Source organism: Crotalus tigris, unplaced genomic scaffold, assembly GCF_016545835.1.
Source record: "Crotalus tigris isolate CLP2741 ecotype Arizona unplaced genomic scaffold, ASM1654583v1 scf7180000019550.566604, whole genome shotgun sequence".
NCBI lineage: Eukaryota > Metazoa > Chordata > Lepidosauria > Squamata > Viperidae > Crotalus > Crotalus tigris.
In genome coordinates this window covers 118,791-138,441 of record NW_024097590.1, presented here as the reverse complement: position 1 = coordinate 138,441, position 19,651 = coordinate 118,791, and the positions used below count along the sequence as shown (strand labels likewise).

At 38.0% G+C, this 19,651-nt stretch overlaps 1 protein-coding gene across 2 annotated transcripts in view; it reads right to left on the bottom strand.

Annotated features, from left to right (window-relative positions):
* The window catches only part of MDGA2 (MAM domain containing glycosylphosphatidylinositol anchor 2), a 376,726-nt gene that overhangs the window by 283,606 nt on the left and 73,469 nt on the right, over positions 1-19,651 (bottom strand). The window contains exon 3 of one of the 2 annotated variants that reach the window (XM_039363106.1): positions 12,206-12,414. The gene's annotated coding sequence lies outside the window, so the exon portion shown is untranslated. The remainder of the gene's footprint in view (positions 1-12,205; positions 12,415-19,651) is intronic. The other variant, XM_039363107.1, reaches the window with a different exon arrangement.

The following is a 19,651-nucleotide window of genomic DNA, read 5'->3' as shown; positions in this document are numbered from 1 at the left end:
CAGAGATCAAATTATTCTAATTTAAAAATGATTTCCTAGATCAATTTACTTTTATACAGAGGGTGCAACACTAGGCAAGTTTTGCTGATTGTTGCTCCTATGCATCCTCCCTTTACCATAGGAAAGCTTGCCCTAGACAATGATTTCCAGCACATGCCATCAAACACAGAGCCATTTTTAATAAAGTGAAATAAGTCAAGTTAACCCCCAAATATGAAGGCATATGAACATACATACAAGTTTAAAATTTCAGGTTCATTTGCTAGATCAAGTGAAGGCAACATGGTGTCCATGAGACAACAGCACTCTCAAAAGGAGCTCATCATTTGGCATATCACAAGATAAAATGCTATCTTTTTAGAGTATAACAAGGTAAAGAAAGCCAGTAAGGCATGGCATCTAGAATCTTTTCCAATCCCTTAATAATAGTTTCACAATGGATCATTTGACCAAAAGATAGAACCAAGCAGTTGGTTGTATTCCAAGCCATTAACTATTTGTGAACAATTGTCCTGATGATGGACCAGGAAGTGACACAGAGAGAGCCCTAAGATGAAAACAATTGATGGCTAAACCCAAGGTTTTGCTATACATTTATTGTATTCCCAACTGCTCTGAAAAGAAGCCAACAGAGGCAAGCATGGAAAAAATGAAATGGGAGTGGAGGGATAATATATTGTTTCATATGCTTTGGGGCACAGGCCTGGATAATTGAGAGACAGCTTATCTCTCAAAGTTTCTGCTCAGCCTGTTTGATTTGGTAGGATTGGTGCATTCCATGTGCTATCATCTAAATAATGCCATCTATTGGGTTCCCAGAAGTGTGCCTTTTCTGTAGCAGTATCTGTCCTCTGGAATGAAGCCCCTCTTCCATCAAGATTTGAACATCTCCCATCCTACTGGTATCTTGAAGGATCCTAAAAACCTGTCTCTTCATGTAGGCCTTTGGTAAGGACAATTGATACTCCTTGTCTTTCTTTTTTTCCCCTCCAGGTTTGTTTTCTTTCCTCTTGTTTTTTCTCCCCTTCAGCTGTTTTTGTATTGTTCTTTGTTTTTAACTGTTTATAATCATTGTAAACTGTCCAGAGTTACTAATGATCTAGTAGCCTATAAATTTAATAAATTATTATGGTTGGTCACACAATATCTTTTCACAACAATTTGAAGTCACAGCTGAGAATCTTAATATATATCAGTGTAATGTATGTGTGATCCAAGCAGTTGTGGCCTTTTGTAATGACAGATAGAAATTGTGTCAATGTGCCCATTTTCTAAATGCTATCCAATAGTTTTTGGTATGGTGCCCAATGTACTGAGAAATTGGAACATTGCATAGAGGACAACAACCAAGAGGATAAGGAACAGAATGAAAACTATGAGAAATGTTTGAAGGAACTGAGCACATTTAGCATGGGGAAACAACTATGGGGAGACATAGCTGTCTTCAAGTATTAGAAGGTCTGTCATGTAGAAGATGGAGTAGAATTGATCAGGTTTGGTTTATGAAATAAAGAAAAAAAATAATGGATTTAAATTACAAGGAAATAGGTTTTAATTAGACATCAAGAAAAAAAAATCTTAATGATAAGAGCTGTTCAATAATGAAACAGACTGCCTTGGGAAGTGGTTGACTCTCCTTCACAGGAAGCGTTTAAACAGAAACCCGCAAAGGCAAAAAACATCACAATATGTTATGAGACGCCATGTGACGCTATCGAGTTTGATACCCATGCTACAGTAGTAAATTCTGCTAAGTTCAGAGCAATAGGTCAGATGATCTGCAAGATCCCTTTCAATACTCTTGATTGTATGAAATGTGAGAAGTTAGGAAGATTGTTGACTACCATAGATGTGATTGTACAATCAAGGGTAGAATAATTAAGGACATGTCTCAATGTGATAAGGGCAAGCACTCTACAACCCTCTCATAAGAATGTCACCAATGATTTGGTCTTTTCTCTCACCATGAATGAGAATGGTTAAAATCAAAATGCAAAATAACATTTTGGCATAGCACTAGTTGAAATTAATACATTTGAACACGAAATATTTTAATGTATAGTGGAAATTATCAACTGTATTGACAGTATTGGGGCCAGATGAGACAATAATCATGTTACCCACCCCCAACTCCCCCAATAATTTTCATAATCATTCCATATTGTAATTGCAGTGCTCAATTATGAGATTACATTAGCTGTGTTTATGCTAATTAAGCCATTAGGCATAATAAGTCTAATTACTCAAATTGGCTGAAAAATATTTTAATAAATGGTGGAAATTTTCACAGTGTGGATTGAATTTAAACTGGGAGAACTGCTCTAATTTTACTTTGGAATTGGCTGGCCTTTTGCTCCCTCTGTATGCTAGCAGTTTGTGGAATTGTATTGCACCACTGAGATGTGAAACTAAATAGTTTTGAATTGAATAGCTCCTATTCCTAGAAGAATACATCACATTAGTAGCAGGGACAAACAAACGTATCTGTTCCCAGTTTGTTTTGCTTTTGAATGCGCTCATTAATAAGACAATTTCCCCCTATTTTTAAGGTATTTAAAAATAAATGTACAAGCATTACATTTAAATAATACTGTATTTGACTATTATTATTACTTATCTCTCAAAATATTTATTTCAAAGCTACAACTCATAAAACAAAACTTATTTTATGAATGGAGAATGAGATACTGCATATAGAGCAGTGGTTCTCAACCTGTGGGTCGGGACCCCATTTGGGGTCGAACGACCATTTCACGGGGGTCACCAAACAATGCAGTCCACCATTTTTTCCCCTTTTCCTTAGCTGTGCTACTCCCTTTTATTCTATTGGCTTTTGAAAGCCAATAGAATAGACTCTCTTGAATAGAGTCTAATTCTTCTCCAATTTTTTGTTTTGTATTTTGCTGTCCCTGTATATTGACACAATTATCAACACTTTGATCTTTTCAACCACAATTTAAATCTGATGTGTTATGAGCCAAGACTTTACCAGATTTCCATTCAGAAATCCTACAACATTTTAACCTACTTATTTTCAACTACTTCAACTCTTATGTTCCCACCATTTTTTTATTACTGGCATTTGATATTTTTCATCGATGTTCCAGTGAATTATTTTGGAGACCATTACATTTTTGTTTATAATCAGTTTGTACAATCTTCTTGAATGAGCTGTATATAATCTATTGTTTCTTCAGCATTTTTGGACAATTTGCTTTGTCAATTTTTCAATTCAGACTTTGATTGCTTTAATTTGAATAGCTTGCTCTTGAGCAGCCAAAGTCTTCTTTTCTTTTTTTAATGTACCTTGTGAGGTAGACCAGACAGGAAGCACGGACTATTAGATTAGATGGACTATTTCTACTTTATTGTTACATTTATTGTAAGATTACATTAACAGAATCTTGCAAGTCTGAAAGTACATTTCACCCCTGTCACCTTCTGAAATGTTCTCCACTCCTATATTCCTTTTGTGAGCTAATTGTTCCCAGGTTGTGGCTCTTATCCCACCCCCCACCCCAAAGTCATTCTCACATACCATTACAGATATGGCACTTGACTCTTTCTACCAGCTTTATACAAAGCCATAGATGTATATTTGTTGGGTATCCTCTATATCTATAGGATGGTAACATAGTCCAGTCTACATTTTTCTGTCATTGCTACCAGATTCTCATAAAATAATTTGTCAATCATTTTTATGCTTAACTAAACTGACCACTTTATTTTAAAAAAAGTGATCAGGTTGATTTAGCATGACACTTTAGCATCATGCCCATCTTCCATAATTTCTCAGGGATCAAGACAGAAATGTATGAATTCCTTCAAGACTTTTGCACATAACTGGTTTAGTTTTAGATATTTAAATTTACTCACGGTAATCAGATGCTCCTTAACTATCACTGTTGTAGTTCCGGCTAATGAAACATTCCAAAGAACTTCCAGGCATTTATTTTCCTAAAAGTCTTTTATTGTTACAAAATGTCAGCACAGGCACAACAGAGGGATGCTAGGATCTAAGTTCTCTTCCTCTGAGCAGTTAAATTATCCGCATGTTCCCTCCCTAAATTAGCCCGTCATATCTCACATTATCCAATTAGTGTGAAGGTCAAATGTTTTCTTCCTCTTTCTTTCCTGGGGTTTACCCCCAACCCCCCTTCTGCTCTGTATTAACCCCATAATTACCAGACAATTCTACATATTGTCAAAAGCAAGAATATACAATATTTGCAGCGTTGACAATCACTTTATATATGCCCTCCTTTTATCAATTACTCTGTTTAGATTTGTTTAAATAGGTTTTAGAGGTTTTATTGGGGGGGGGGAGTAGAAACTGATGATATGTGAGTACTGTCCACTCCCTGTCATTTGTCAATATCCCATCCACCTTTTCCAAGCAATGAGCCCACCCACTTATTTTTTTCTCAAAGAAGATATTTCCTCTAGGAAAATTTTGCAGATAGGGATCCATAATGGAGAAATATTAAGTAGAAAATAACCTCACCAATGCACCAATAAATAAAAAATCTGAACTGAAAGACAAACTAGGGAAATTTGAAGGCATCTGAGAAAGAGAAAGAGAATAGAGAGTGCTTGCACTTAAAGCGGTATATAAGTCTCATAAATAAATAAATAAATAAATAAATAAATAGGTAAAAAAACAAAAGTCTTTTACAAGGGAATAAAAATGGTAGGAAATTACAATTACAAAGTTTAATGATCCCAAGTTTTGGAACTAAAACTGACTTTCAATACAGATTCTCTTACTTCAAATGTCCTAAACTTAGGGTCATTACAAGAATGTAAACATAGAAAAAGTAGGTAGAACTATGGTCTCTCTGGATGCATCGTCTCTGGATGCCTCCTCAGATGCTACAGTAGTCCCTGACTCCTCAGGGGAAGATATGGCAGGAAGTCCGGGCGTGACTGGAGGCTCTGATCAGGAAGCAGCAGGCTCCAGATCAATGGAACAGTCGCAACTGGAGTGACGGGATGAGCTGCCCTCTGAGTGCAGGCTGATAGAGATGTAGCTGCAACAGGTTAGCCCTGGGGCTTTGGGCAGGATGCAAGCACAACTGCCAGTGGCCAGCACAGATGATGATGAGGAGCTACCCTCTCTTCCCAGTCTATGAACATGCAGGGCCAAGAAGAGACAGGAGCAATGCCGGGTCTGCCCAACTACTTATAAGGCAGCAGCCTCACTCCTTGCAATGGGTAGCAACAGCACTGGCTATTTAAACTGGCCCAAAAAGGGAAACAATGCTGGAACAATGTGTTTGATTGCCCTTCTGTGTGTTTTCTGGATTCTTGCCTTGAACTTGCAATCTCAAACCTTGGACCGTGCCTTGCCTTGCAGATTTACTCTGGATTGTGGATTTTACCTGATCTTGTTAGGGGAGCTACTTTTTACTTTCCCTTGGACTTGCCTAGTGATTGAAGTTAGACTTTGGGGGTGGGTGGGCTTGGCTGAACAGAGACTGTTTCCTTCTCTTAACTCCCTGGAGCCAACATTCAGACTCATTGGGGCATGTGTGGACTCTAGCAACTTCTGGAGATTACAAATTTAGGCTTGTATTACTCAATAAAGACTTCTCCCATGGTGTATGCATGTGTGAGCAGGCAGCACAGGTAGTTCTCAGCTTATGACTGTTCATTCAGTGATTGTTCAGAATTATGACTGAGCTGAAGAAAAAGATTTATGACTCCTGTCCAATTTTGTGGCTGCTGTAGCAGCCCATATGTCATATGAACAAAATTTGGATGCTTGGCAATCTGCTTGACCTTATGCCTGACTGCAAGGATGCTCTGGAACCCCTCCTCACCTATCTTCCCCCTCCCATCTCACCCCATTTGGCCCCAGCTAGGGAGGTGATGGAGTGCAGGCTCAGCCTGTGCTAGACCTCCCAAGGATCCCCTCACCCTTGAGGTACCCCTGCTCTGTTTAACAACTCCAATGGGGAAACGGGGCACTTCTCTGAACAACTATCATGACTTACTACCAAAATGGGCATACATCCTTAACCTATAAGCCTGGTATTTCCTAATTTCCCATCCCAAAACTAACCAGATCTAACCCTTTTTAGCTCCCCTAATACCAGCAAAGCATGATACTGATTAAAGGGAAAATATTTAAATATTAAAGTGAAAATTAAGAATATTGATGTCGGGAACTATCAGAGAGAATATCTATGGTAAAAAGAAAAAAGAAAAAAACATTTGTGTGAATACGTGGATTATGGATTATAGATATTAATTGTTGATGATTTTCCTTTGTAAATGTAAGCCAGGCAAACATACTGTTAATCAACTATTGTGTGATTTATGTTTTAAAAACCAGTAAAGTTTATTTTAAAAAAAGAGAGAGATTGGTTATGGTGTACCATTATAGTCCTGGGAATCTTTCAGTGACATTGCATTTTTCAGCCACTAAAGACATAACTAGATGTTTTATTATGAATGAGGTTTCTACTGTCAAATAATGGTACCCTCCCATTAAATACAACTTCCTCCCTGTTTAGCTTCTGTCAAAGTCAGCCGTGTGCTGTCATGAGCTGTAACTAGTTAGCAACTGATAAACTGAACTTTGAACTGACCCATAAAAAGCTGGGCTGGTGAATCTCTGACTGTTCCCCACCCCTTAGTAGACAGAGGAACTTCAGACACTAACATGGATCATTATAACATAAGAGAGCCAGTTTGGTGCAATGGTTAAGGTGCTGGCTTAGAAACTGGGAGACTGTGAGTTCTAGTCCCACTTTAGGCATGAAAGTCAGCTGGGTGACTTTGGGCCAGTCACTCTCTTAGCCCAATCCAGTGCACAGGGTTGTTGTGTTGAAAATAGGAGGAGGAAAGGGTATTAATTATGTTCACTACCTTAAATTGTTTATAAAAGTAATAAAGGTAAGAGTTTAAAAATCCAATCTAAAGGTGGGATAAAAACAATAATTAAATAAGAATCCTGGTTGGCCAAGCAAAACTTCACATTGAAAATAGCATTAGATAAGAGATGAATAAGCATTAGATAAGAAACACTCATGGATATTTGATCTAGGATGAATCCATTTTAACCATTGGGATGATTTGGGATAGATAAGAAGCCATAGTAAATTTTCTATGACTTGATTACAATAACAGTTTGTTAACACAGGGTTTTGAAATTTCATTCTTGCCTTTTTTATTATTTTTCCACTTGTTAACTTTTTGGTCATTAATATAGTAGATAGATGAAAGGTTAATAATCTGCAAATAGAATTAGTAGTTTTAAAAAATTGAGGGCCTGTTTTGCAGGGGAATGGAAAACTAATATTGTTGTAATATATTTATCAGTATTCAATTAGGGCAAATAATATGTCTATATGTGTTAAGTGTTTTTTTAATACACTTGTTTAATGTCTTTTGTTTTGTGAGTTTTTTTTGTTGTTGTTTATGTCTATTAAAAACGTTGGGAGTTTTGTACTTTATCAGTATTCAGGATAAACTGAGTCACCCTGTGAGGTTAGTGTTCTTTTTCCCATGTTGTGCTCACCCTCTCTCTATTCTATTCTATTCTATTCTATTCTATTCTATTCTATTCTATTCTATTCTATTCTATTCTATTCTATTCTATTCTATTCTGCCTGAGTTATGCATTCGGTCTAGTAGAAGGTCTTATAGATAATTGCTTATTCCTAGCTTACCTATTCAAGATTCTTTTTTTCTCTTCTCTGTCCTCTGAAAGAAGTATTATAATGCTTTCTAAATGCAAGGTATATACCATTGAGATTTAAGTCAACCTATATAGGAATATGTGAGAAATGCAAGTATAATTCCTAAACCTTTAATTACACCTTATCCTTTTTATAAACATCTTTTCTATCTCCTGCTTGCCCAGAGAAAGAGAGAGACACTAATTCAAGCTGACCTCTGGTAAATATAGAAAGGTTAGTGATAAGCCTTCAGTTATCAACATGGCAACTTGATTTGTTCATTAAATTCAAAGCAGAAAATGAATCCCAGGCAGTAACCTGAAAACCAAACACTTTCCAAAATGGAATCTAATTTAATGTGACACATCATATAACCCAGTAGAACTTATCTAATAAAGGAGATAATAATAAACATTTCCGTATCATGGCATTATTAGGAAAGGAATGCTGGCTCACAAGGAGCCCTTCAGTTTTAATTAAATGCTCATGGAGAATCGTTTGGCCTATTTGCATCCATTTCCACAACAACAAAATAGCAACGTGGCAGTGAAAAATTGAGCTAAAGTTCAGTCTCTCTGACTACCATATTTTCTGGCGTTTAAGGCGACTCAGTGTATAAGATGACCCCCGACTTCGGCACCGATTTCAACACTTTAGAAAGTCATCTTATACACCAGAAAATGCGGTATATTTGACAGGAAAGTGATTAGAAGGTAGTATTGCAGGCTAATTCTGTATTCCCACTGCCAGGAATTCGGTTCTCACCAGTTCAAGGTTGAATCAGCCTTCCATCCTTCCGAGGTTAGTAAAATGGTACTTTCCATCGTGCCCCCTAACTTTTAATTAATTGATGTTAATTATTAACAGCAATTGTCAACTAACTGGCTAATTAAAAATTCAACAATTACTAGATGAAAAGTTGCTTTAAGCCCTTCAAAATGGCATTATGTTTATGAGTACTGAGCTTCTGATACTTTCCTTTACATTTTCATTTTCTCTTCCTTTCTCTACTACGTTTATTTTTCTCTTAGAAATCTTCATATGACCCTATAAGTTAAACATTAGTTTAAGCATTCGTGAAATTTGGCGCTTGGCAACTGGCATGCATTTATGATAGTTACAGCATCTTGAGGTCATGTGATTGCTATTTGCAATCTTTCCAGAGGGCCTCTGCCAAGCAAAGTCAATGGAGGAAGCTGGTTTCACTTAAATGTGTGATTCATTTAATGACCACGGGAAAATAAGGTAGTAAAATCAGACTTACTTAACAACCTCATCATTTAGCAATGGAAGTTCTTGTCCCAATTTTTGTAATTATGCCAAGGAGTATTTGTATATAATCCATTCTCCCTTGAATGTATAATTAGCATTTTAACAATAAAGTGAGATAAAAAGTTTATTTCTGTATTAAAATATTATTATACTGCTAAGAGCCAAATCTTGTAACAAAAGATCTCAAAAATTACCATAGCCAGCATCTATATAATGAAATCACTGGTGCAAGCTTATATCAAAAGCTGGTAAAGAAATGTATTCAACAGATATAACTAAACAATCTGCAGGTGGGAAAAATCTGAGGTACCCATTACTTGCAACAGAACTGACTTCAATGTATATTCTCCTTTTATAGTCTTTGTCCAATATTCAATAGTTTGGGTCTTGTTTTTGATAGATATCCATAAGCCTAACAGTAGTACATTTTCTCTCCCAAGTCATAGAATATGCTAATTGCAAACAACTTTATTCATATATATATTTTCCTGTAATAGTTCACATGTAAATTTCTGCAGCAACATTTCTTTCATTTTCCAGATGTCTATTAGGTAAAGCGAGAAATACATGACCCCACATTTTATAATTTTTCCTGGCCTTGAGTTCCATAGATACTGTGTAGAAATACTAGAGTCTGGATAAAGGATATAGGTTGCTTTCTATCTCATTAAATGTTCTCTTTTACTTTCCATAATCCTGTTTAGTTTTATTGGCTTGTGTTCAAATATTTTTTCTTAGAAATTTTCTGTATCTGACTCAGTATTCTTTTATTTACATGAGCAGCAGTAGAAATCTAGATGGCAAGATTCTAGAACAAAGACTCAATACTATGTATGTATGTATGTATTTATGTATGTTTGTGTGTGTGTATGTATGTATGTGTGTGTGTATGTATGAATGAATGTATTTCACCTTTCTTATTTTCACAAGTAACTCAAGACCAGGAACATATCCAATACACCTTTCTCCTCTTATTTTCTCCATAATGAATTGGGCCCAAGATCACCCAGCTGGCTTCATGGCTTAGGCAGGAGTAAAATTCATGGTCTCTCACTTTCTAGTCTGGTGCCTTAACAACTAGACCAAACTGGCTCTTATACTTAACCTTCACAATTACTTTACAGATCAAGCCTGAAAGCAGTTTTCCCAATGTTGGGATAATCACAGGTAAATAAATATTATCAAATTAACTCTATTTGTATGGGATATTACTCTTTAAGTCATACTAATTAATCCAGCATGCAAAAAAATGAATATAGAATAGCATGACATTTCTATGATTTTACTCAGATGGTGGTTAGTGCAATATAACAGGGAGATAAAGAGTCAAATCCCTTCTCGCCCTATGATTCCAGCCTCCTTATTTTTCTGCAAGGTTTTGCTAGTGATTTTGGGCAATATAAACCTGTCAAGTATAATAAAGGACCAAAGCAATGGGGCTTTCCAAGCTATTAACTGAAAATTATCTACGAAAGTTGCAAGTGGTTTTGTGCCTGGGTGCTGATTGTACACTCAGCATCTCATTTGTTTCCTTTCACAGATTCTTATAACTTGATCCCAGGAGTTGGCAAAGAAGTAGGTAGAGTCAAGCCTTTGTTAGCAGCCCTGATAACTTGCATACTTATAATCTCTAAGTTTAGCATGCAGTGTTGCATGTATTAGCAATTCATGAATAATACCACCCATTAAAAAATGAAATCTCAGACTACTTGGACACAATTCATACTTGCTTCCTTCTTTTAAATCTCTATCTGCATCCAAAGAGGGACTGGTATGATCCTTTTTGCTGGATTTTGTAACCTAGATTGGGTACCTTTTGGATCCCACATCAGCAGTGTGGCAAGACAGGATAAGCAAGCAGAAACAGAAGGGAAGGAATTGAGCAAAGCTGCACCCATTTCCTCTCTTAATTCAGTAAAAGTAGTTTAAACATTTTTGCTACACATTCTGTTGTGGGCAAATCTGAGATTTCTGGGAGTGGATTTAACCAGTCTTAGTGGATATTAGCAGGGAAAGATGAGAGAGCGAAGAGAGGGAGAAGGAGAGGGAGAGGGTGAGGTGAGGGTGCAAATTGCAGATCTTTTTATGGTATAGATCAGTGGTTCTCAACCTTTTTAATGCCGTGACCCCCCCAATCGGTCGTAAGTCGAGGACTACTCAACCGATCGTAAGTCGAGGACTACTCAACTGGTGCAGCACCGTTTGCAGAATGGGACTTTTGGCAGGCTCAGCAGGGCAGAGACAGCCTGGACAATTCCTATTGGCTTTTGAAAGCCAATAGAATTAGACTCTATTCAAGAGAGTCTATTCTATTGGCTTTCAAAGCCAATAGAATAAAAGGGAGTAGCACAGCTAAGGAAAAGGGGGAAAAAATGGCGGACTGCATTGTTTGGCGACCCCCGTGAAATGGTCGTTCGACCCCAACTGGGGTCCCGACCCACAGGTTGAGAACCACTGGTATAGATAGATGTCGTCTTTAACTTTACCTAAAGCCAATTATGCTTATGCTGCATTCTGTTGTCATTATATAATACATTGAGGAATACATTTCCAATCTGTGTAACTCAGGACTATGTGGCAAGAACAGATTCTTTAAATAATTTTTGAGCACAATTGTTCTATGGTACTCATTTTGGAAGTAGTTTTCCTAAGATTGGGAAAAATTGCAAGCATTTTCCCCAATATAATGTGTTTTTTCACACTAGCCATAGCCATAGCACTTAGACTTATATACCACTTGACAGTGCTTTACAGTATTCTCTGAGGGGTTTACAGAGTCAGCATATTGCCCCTAACAATCTGGGTGCTCATTTTATCAACCTCGAAAGGATGGAAGGCTGAGTCAACCTTGAACCAGTCAGAACAGAACTCCAGTCTATGGGCAGAGTCAGCCAGCAATACTGCATTCTAACCACTGTACCATCTATATTCAGAATATTCACTGTTCCCATCATATTCTGCCCTTTGTAGATACCTTGTTCAGCACAAAAGACAACACAATATATAAAAAAGAATTTTTAAAAAATGCATTTTGGGCATTATTAAGTGTTCAATTAAGATTGCAGAAATTTTTAAAGATATAAAAAATTATCCTCAATACCACCCAGTAATGAAATTATAAAAAAAATACAATTATGTTGTAATGGACATCATATGTTCTTGCTAGTTTGAAGAGCAAATAGGATTAATTTATAGATAAAACAGCACTGGGGGAAGAAAAATAAATAATGACAAAAATATGACTGTACCTTGATCCCTACCTGCGTAAAGAAAGGCTCATAAATTTCAACACCTTTGTCGGATCCTTGTAATAGAACCTCTTGCCCTCGCCTCCAACTGTACCGAACAGGTGGGTTGGAATTGGCTACACACCTAAGGAATACGGTTCTCTCGTAGTAAAACTGTTCTTTTGCTTCCCCTATGCTCTGGTGGACTGTCACAATTGGGTCATCCAAATCTGGGAACACAAAGAAAGAAGAAAGCAAAAGATTAAAACAGGACAAAAAAAAAAAAAAAAACCCTTGAGTATGTCCCTGTGTGTATGTGTGTGTGTGTGTGTGTGTGTGCATGTGTGTGCGTGTGTTAAAAAGATAGTAACAAGGAAACAATGAAACTGACTGCTTTGTTCATTCAGGCAGGGAAGTTTGAGTGCTTAGGCATAAGAAATCTGGCTTTGAATCCCTGTATTTCCAAACTTGATGATAACAATTATATTGCTGAGAAATAGATGGTCTTCTCTGTTCAGAGGATTAGCCCAAATTCACATGAATTTGGCATGAAAAGATGGCTGAGAATATTATTTTTAATTTGCTTTGGTTTTCTGCTTTGTTAAGAACTAATCAATATTCATGGATTTCTTTATAAATAGAATCATGATGAAGATGTAAGGTGAGTTCCAACCAACTTTAAATATGTCTTCATTTCTCTCTCTCTCTCTCTCTCTCTCTCTCTCTCCACACACACACACACACACACACACACACACACACACACACACACACACACACACACACATATATATATATATATATATATATATATATATATATATATATATATATATATTTATTGCTGGGAGCCCCCCTTCAAATGTCAAGGAATGAGATTTTACAAGATACTCTTCAAAGCTTGTTTTCAACTGATTCATTGCTCTAGTGAAGTCTTGCCTGATTTGGTTGCCTTGGTTTTGGACAACAAATACCATAATTTATAATAAACATGTAATTAGCCATTATAGGAAATATCACACATATAGGGGATTACAATTTAGGAGAAGGCTGAATTGCTACCCTTCAATTTGAATCATATCAATATTTTATCATTCCAAATTCAATGTATCAATGATAGATTTTAATATATTAGTTATTTTTTATCCAGTATGGTTGAAAATAAGCATATTTTAATTGTGTCATTTAAAATGGTTTCCTCCCAGTTATTAGCTCCTTTAATATTTGACTTTTTAACATATTACCTATACAGTGGAACTCACATAACTACCTAATGTGGAGATCACTAAGATCAATGGACAGATCATTCATTTGATTTGTATGAATATGACACAAATTCATTGATTTTAGGGGGATCATAGCACCGCAGTTTAAGAAGCCTGTCTTAAGCGCATAAAATTCATTGGGTGCGTTTCAGTTTTTGATGTGCTCCTTGGCTGATTTATAACTTCCCAGACTTCAGTTCTTCATCCGCAGGATATATTTCATAATAGATTCATGTGCAAAGCATATCCATTCATAAGATAAAAAAGTCTTCTGCAAGTGCCAGGGAGATAAAAAAAGAAGCTTGACAAAGCCAAATTGCAACATAAAACTAGTATTCCAAGGGATCTAGAATATAGTATGACACCCTTTGTTATAAATTATTTTGATCAAGGGATTCCAGTCAATCAATAATATTAATCAGGCAGCTAATTCAGCTTAACCCCACTCCCACCCCAAACCATTATTATTGTTTCAACTGGTATTTTCAATGTTCTAGGCATCCTGAAAGCCAATGAGAATAGCCAGATCTTACAAAGCCTACTGATATTTGAACATCCAGGATGTTTCCTCAAACATAAAGAAACCATTGTATTCTTTATGGGTTGTTCAATTTTTCTTCCAAACTAACAAGATGCTTGTCCCTGAGTTTGCTATTAGTTGGTGAAAATGGACCTGCACAAAATGTCAAGGTTCCCTCTCATTAGTAGAAACCTCTCCATTCAGAGATCTAACCAAGTTTTCTTTAGGATTTACAGCAAATCTCCCCCACTCTTGCTATATGAGGCAATAAACTTCAAGATGAATTTTTTTCAGTTAAATTTACTTAAAACCAGAGAGACCTCACCTGAATGGTAGTCATGATGAAACATGATCTTGAAGAACAGACACAAAAAGGAATCTGTGTTGTAGGAGCCATAAGACTTAGAGGCTTAAGTAAATGCAGGTAAGCCAAGAAATAAGATCACTGTGGGGAAAATCCCCATCAGGCTTTCATGGCTGAATGTTTCTTGTAACACTATCAAAGGTTTCTTGGTTGTAGGGCCAAATGGTTGTGAATCAGATAAATGAGGTGAAAATAGATTGTATATTCTGTGCACAGGCATTATATACACAGGTAGGCATCCATGCAGCAATCAAGGAGATAAAGAGAGATGTATAAAAGGGAAGCTTGCAAAAATACTTTCAAATAAATTTCTTTTTGGAATAATGAATGCTGAATTGTCCAGGATCATTTATTTATTAATTATTAAATTTATTTACTGCCTATTTCAAGGTGACTCTGTATGATTAATTTATGAACATTAAAAACTTGCATTTCAAAATAAGAAAACTCCATTGCTTAATTTATTGCCTTAATTTTTGTATCCCTGAGCACAAACAGCAGCATATATGTATAGTTCATCAAAGGTTTCAATTCCTCATTTTATTACATTCTTTTCAAAATAAAACCTTTCCTGCATGTACATATTGATAATATTACCTCAACATACAACTGAGCCCAAAATTTCTATAGCTAAGTGAAACATTTGTTAAATTAGTTTTGCCTTATTTTATGTCATTTCTTGCTAGTGAATCACTGCAGTTGTTAAATTAGTAGCACAATTGGTAAGTGAATAATATACATAGTAGTATATAATAGTAGAAAAACAACAATCTCCAGGATAACTATAAAAAACAACTGTTTATTAGATAAGCTTTCATTGGTCCCCTGCCGACATCATCAGAGTAAAAAACCAGATATTTGAAAGTCTGCTTAACATTACCATATGCAAAGATACAGTACTGGACGAGAGTCACAAGACGAGATAAACTAGAGGGTGATTTGACAACAACTGTAAACACCAAGACATGAGCAGAGCAGGAAGGGGAGGCAATGATGAAAGGAGAGGAGATGCTGGAATTCAAAAGGGCACGGGCAGATGCGACGCACCTAGAATACGACCAACTGGGCGGGTAGACCGATGACGTGCTCAATGAGCAGAGTGCAAAAACAGCCAGCTTTATAAGTAGACTCTGGTTTTTTACTCTGATGAAGTCAGCAGGGGACCGACAAAAGCTTAGCTAATAAACAGTTGTTCTTTATAGTTATCCTAAAGATCATTGTTTTTCTACTGTTAATATGGATATACTCAGGATTCGTATTTTTAAAGTAATTAGGGACAATTGCATATATTGTGTTGGCTGGAGCACCCAGTCTACCAAGTACAGGATAAATCAGTCTGTTCTGTGTTTCGCTCCAATCTAGGACCATGTTTTGCAGGCAGACGTCACATACTGTGAACACTGTAAATTCAAAATTTTTGTGGCTGACAAAGAATCCCCCACTAACTTTTTGTCAACCACAAAAAAATTGAAGATATAGATATAGATATTAAAAATAAAAGTAAAAATAGGACTCTTGGGAATATCCATACTATTAAAACAGTGATCACCAAGAGAATGCTTTAAGAGAATAAAATTTAATTAATCAACCAAGCTTTCGTCAAAATACATTTGACATCGTCAGGGTTAAAAAGCAAGTATAGGGAGTAGACTTATATACCGTTATCAAACATCCCGTTATCAAGTATCTGCTTCCGGCTCTTAGAGCACATCATAGGTCCCAGCTGTTTAGAATGTAACCCAAGCGTGTTTCCTTTAATACACATTCTTTTGTTCCTAGCTCGCAATCCCTCACACACCACTCGATCGGTAGCTTCAGGATTAAGTGGATTCAGGACTAAGGTCTTCCCCCCTCTCCCATGTGCAGCTCCTCTATCACCCTGCATACTATCACACCTAAGGGGTGAGGGTGGGGGAGGTTGGATTTACTCCAGTATCTCCCTGAGTCACAAATTCACCTCGGTGCTGCCCATTCGTCCCTTGGGGATGAATTACAGATTCTTCTCCCCCCCACCCCATATTATTCTCCTTTCTGTCTTGTCTGAAGCCACCCCATATTATTCTCTTTTCTGTCTTGTCTGAGGCCACAGCCAGGTTGCTGGCGCCACATAATATTAAGGTGACTCATAAGCCCAATCAGACTCTGCGGGCAAAAGTGATGCGCCCTAAGGATCAACTCCCTACCACCGAGAGATCAACAGTAGTCTACAAGATCAATTGTATGGATTGCCAGAGTAATTATGTAGGTGAGACAACGAAGAAGTTAAAAACACGCCTACACGAACATAAATTGGCAATCAGATGAGGCGAGCAATACTCGCAGATTTGGGCTCACATGGCCAAGTACAACCACCATTTTGATTTTGAGAACACCCAAGTCTTGGCCAGTGATGCTACAAAGGGAGGCCACCTGCTGAAGGAAGCGTGGTATTCAGGAGTTGATTCCATCAACCGGCACGTGGATCTATGTGCAGTACATCAAGCCTTAAGAACGTGGAGCGCGGGCAACCATACTAATGCCCAAAGGGAGCTTCATTACAAACGGTATGACCGGAATAAGGATGCGACTCGGAATCCCTCCCTGTCCCACCACATTAGCAGACTCTTGGATGGTACTCCCCACTTACTAGAAAGGCAACTGCCATTGGACCAACAACAGATCGGCCCCAACATACAACCCCCGCAGGACCAGCCGCAACCTGTTGAAATCAAGCCCTCCTCGGAATGGAAAGTTGGCATGCGGAATAACAGCCTGGGATCAGAGAGATAGAAGTGTAGATGGGATACGGTGGAGTTGGAGGAAGGTGATGAAGATGAGCTACCCCCTCTCCCCAATGGGATCGTTAGGCATGCAATGGTGACTCGGTTATGGCTAAATGAAAGAAGACACCCCCCTCCAGTGCATTTGACACGAGGTCTGGTAACTAAACAACAGCTACGATCAAGGCAGAAGAGCCCTGAGAAAGGTGACGATCAGGAGTTGGGGGTGAAGGAAGGTGACGCCCACCGACAACGGACTGAACAACGGAGCGCTCCCAATGAGATGACAGCAAAGAACGCTTTGAGCATGTGCGGGAGGAGGGTGATTGGAACAGACAGCAGACCCCTCAGTATGGTGCACGGGAAGGAAGACAGAAAGGAGAATAATATGGGGTGGGGGGGAGAAGAATCTGTAATGCATCCCCAAGGGACGAATGGGCAGGACCAAGGTGAATTTGTGACTCAGGGGGATACTGGAGTCACCCCGTGCACCATACTGTGAATATCTTTTGATAGCAAAATACTATTGAGACAGCCTTTTTGCAGTATTTTTTCAATGTCTGTCAACAATGTACTGAAAGAACTAAATGCTGTAACAGAAGGCAGTAAATGAAGGTTTCTGAAAGATTTGTCCTAATTTAGCTAAAGGAGTGAATTCTTCTTTTCAAATCAAAATCAGTCACTCTCAACATGGTACTTTTTAGTTACCTTGAAAATCCTATCCTATCCAAACAGCATGGGAGGTTCTTTGTGATGCTTGTAATAAACTTTAGCTATCTAACTAAACTGACCGGATCTACTTGTGGAAGATGAGCCTAAAAGCTGGAGGTACTGTTGAGTGATGAGAAAAGGCAGCAACAGGAGAGAGCAACCTAATTTTCTGGATAATTACAGATCATCAGGAGAAAAAAAATACATAAGAAAACAAAACTGGTTTCTAGCTCCCTGATCCTTAGAGAATCAATTAGCAAAAAAGGTTGAAATACAGAATTTAAATTTGCTTCCTTTTATTTTCCTTTCTAGCACAAGAGACATTTTCATAGAATGCCAATATTTTTAGCCCATATTCTATCACCCTTTCTGAAACCTACAGTATCATAATCCACTAGTTTCTGCTCTGGAACAATGCCTGAGATTTGTGTTGGGCTCCAGAGGGAGGCCTCCATTAAAAGGCCAGCTAAGCCTCCCCTGTGAAATACGTGGATTAAGTTTGCCCAGTGCTCAGTCCTCTTGCTGCCATTTGCTGCCCTGTCTATACATCCATCTGTGGCAGGAGACTCTGTCCGCTGAGATTCGAAGAAACTTTGACATAGTTCATTTACTAAACACATCATTGCCTCTGCTAACTTTCTGTAGATTTTAATACTCAGCTTCCCCTTTGACATGGGACCAACCCTGAGGGTCCTGGAGGAAAAGGAGATTAATGCAGTGCTGAAATCTGGCCTCTAGCTTGCTGAAATTTTTCTTCTCCTGCAAAGGGGCTCACAATATTTCTACCTTGATTTCAGGGGCTTCAGAATATTGTTAGAATTGGTTTTAGTGATGTGTTGTTAAGCTTTCCTTCAAGCTAAAAAGGAATGGAAGACACAGGCAGCAAAATGATGAAGCACAGTGTCTCTTCACAAGATGTAAAGGAATGTGAGAATGACCTTGGAAGTTGGCCACAGATGGGGAAGGGAGATATTGTGATGAAGTACAAAATCAGGAAGGTTGGGAAAGGAGCGGATGGGGTGTGTGCAAGAATGGGAAGGCTGTGAAAAGAGGGCACAGGGTGCTTTTAAGGGCAGGGAGGTCTGGGACGAAGGGTGCTGGTGGATGCACATATGTGCGTGAGTGCAAGGAGGCTGGGAAAGAGGGCACAGGATGTGTGAGTGAAGAAAGGTCAGGGAGGGGGAGACTTACCTAAATGACTTGGGATCTTCCTTGCCTGCTCCCCCTTTGTCTTTGTGGGAACCCGGCAGGAAAGGCTGCAAATGGCATTTATGTGCCTGCGGTCCTAGTTTTTTTCACTTGACCATGGAAGCACTGCAGTGGCTGGAATATGGAGACTGGTCATCAGCCATTTTGTTCAATGCCATCATAACTTTGAACGGTCACTGAATACATGGACATAACTTAAGGATTACTCATAGTTAGATAATGAAATGACTGCAAGCAAACAGCCAAGCTCAGAGGGCCACAAGAACTCCATAGTTCAACTTTGAGCTACAGATATTCCCTTCTATTTACAGAAGAGAACTGGTCATTTTATGAGTTAACCACCCTTTATAATTCCTGAGAGCCAATCAGAATTCTAGAGAGATACTATGAAAACAAAATTTGTCTGGATATTTTCTATGGTTATCTAGGTTTTTATATCCTACATAGCCAAATCTGGGCTATGGAGTGTGTGTGTGTGTGTGTGTGTGTGTGTGTGTGTGTGTGTGTGTGTGTGTGATCAATGGAACTGCTTCAAAAGTTCTTGGGTGCATCTAGCAGTGTGCGAGCGAGCATTATCGTGAACCAACACCACACCGGAAGTCAGCATGCCCTGACGCTTGTTATGGATAGCTCATCTGA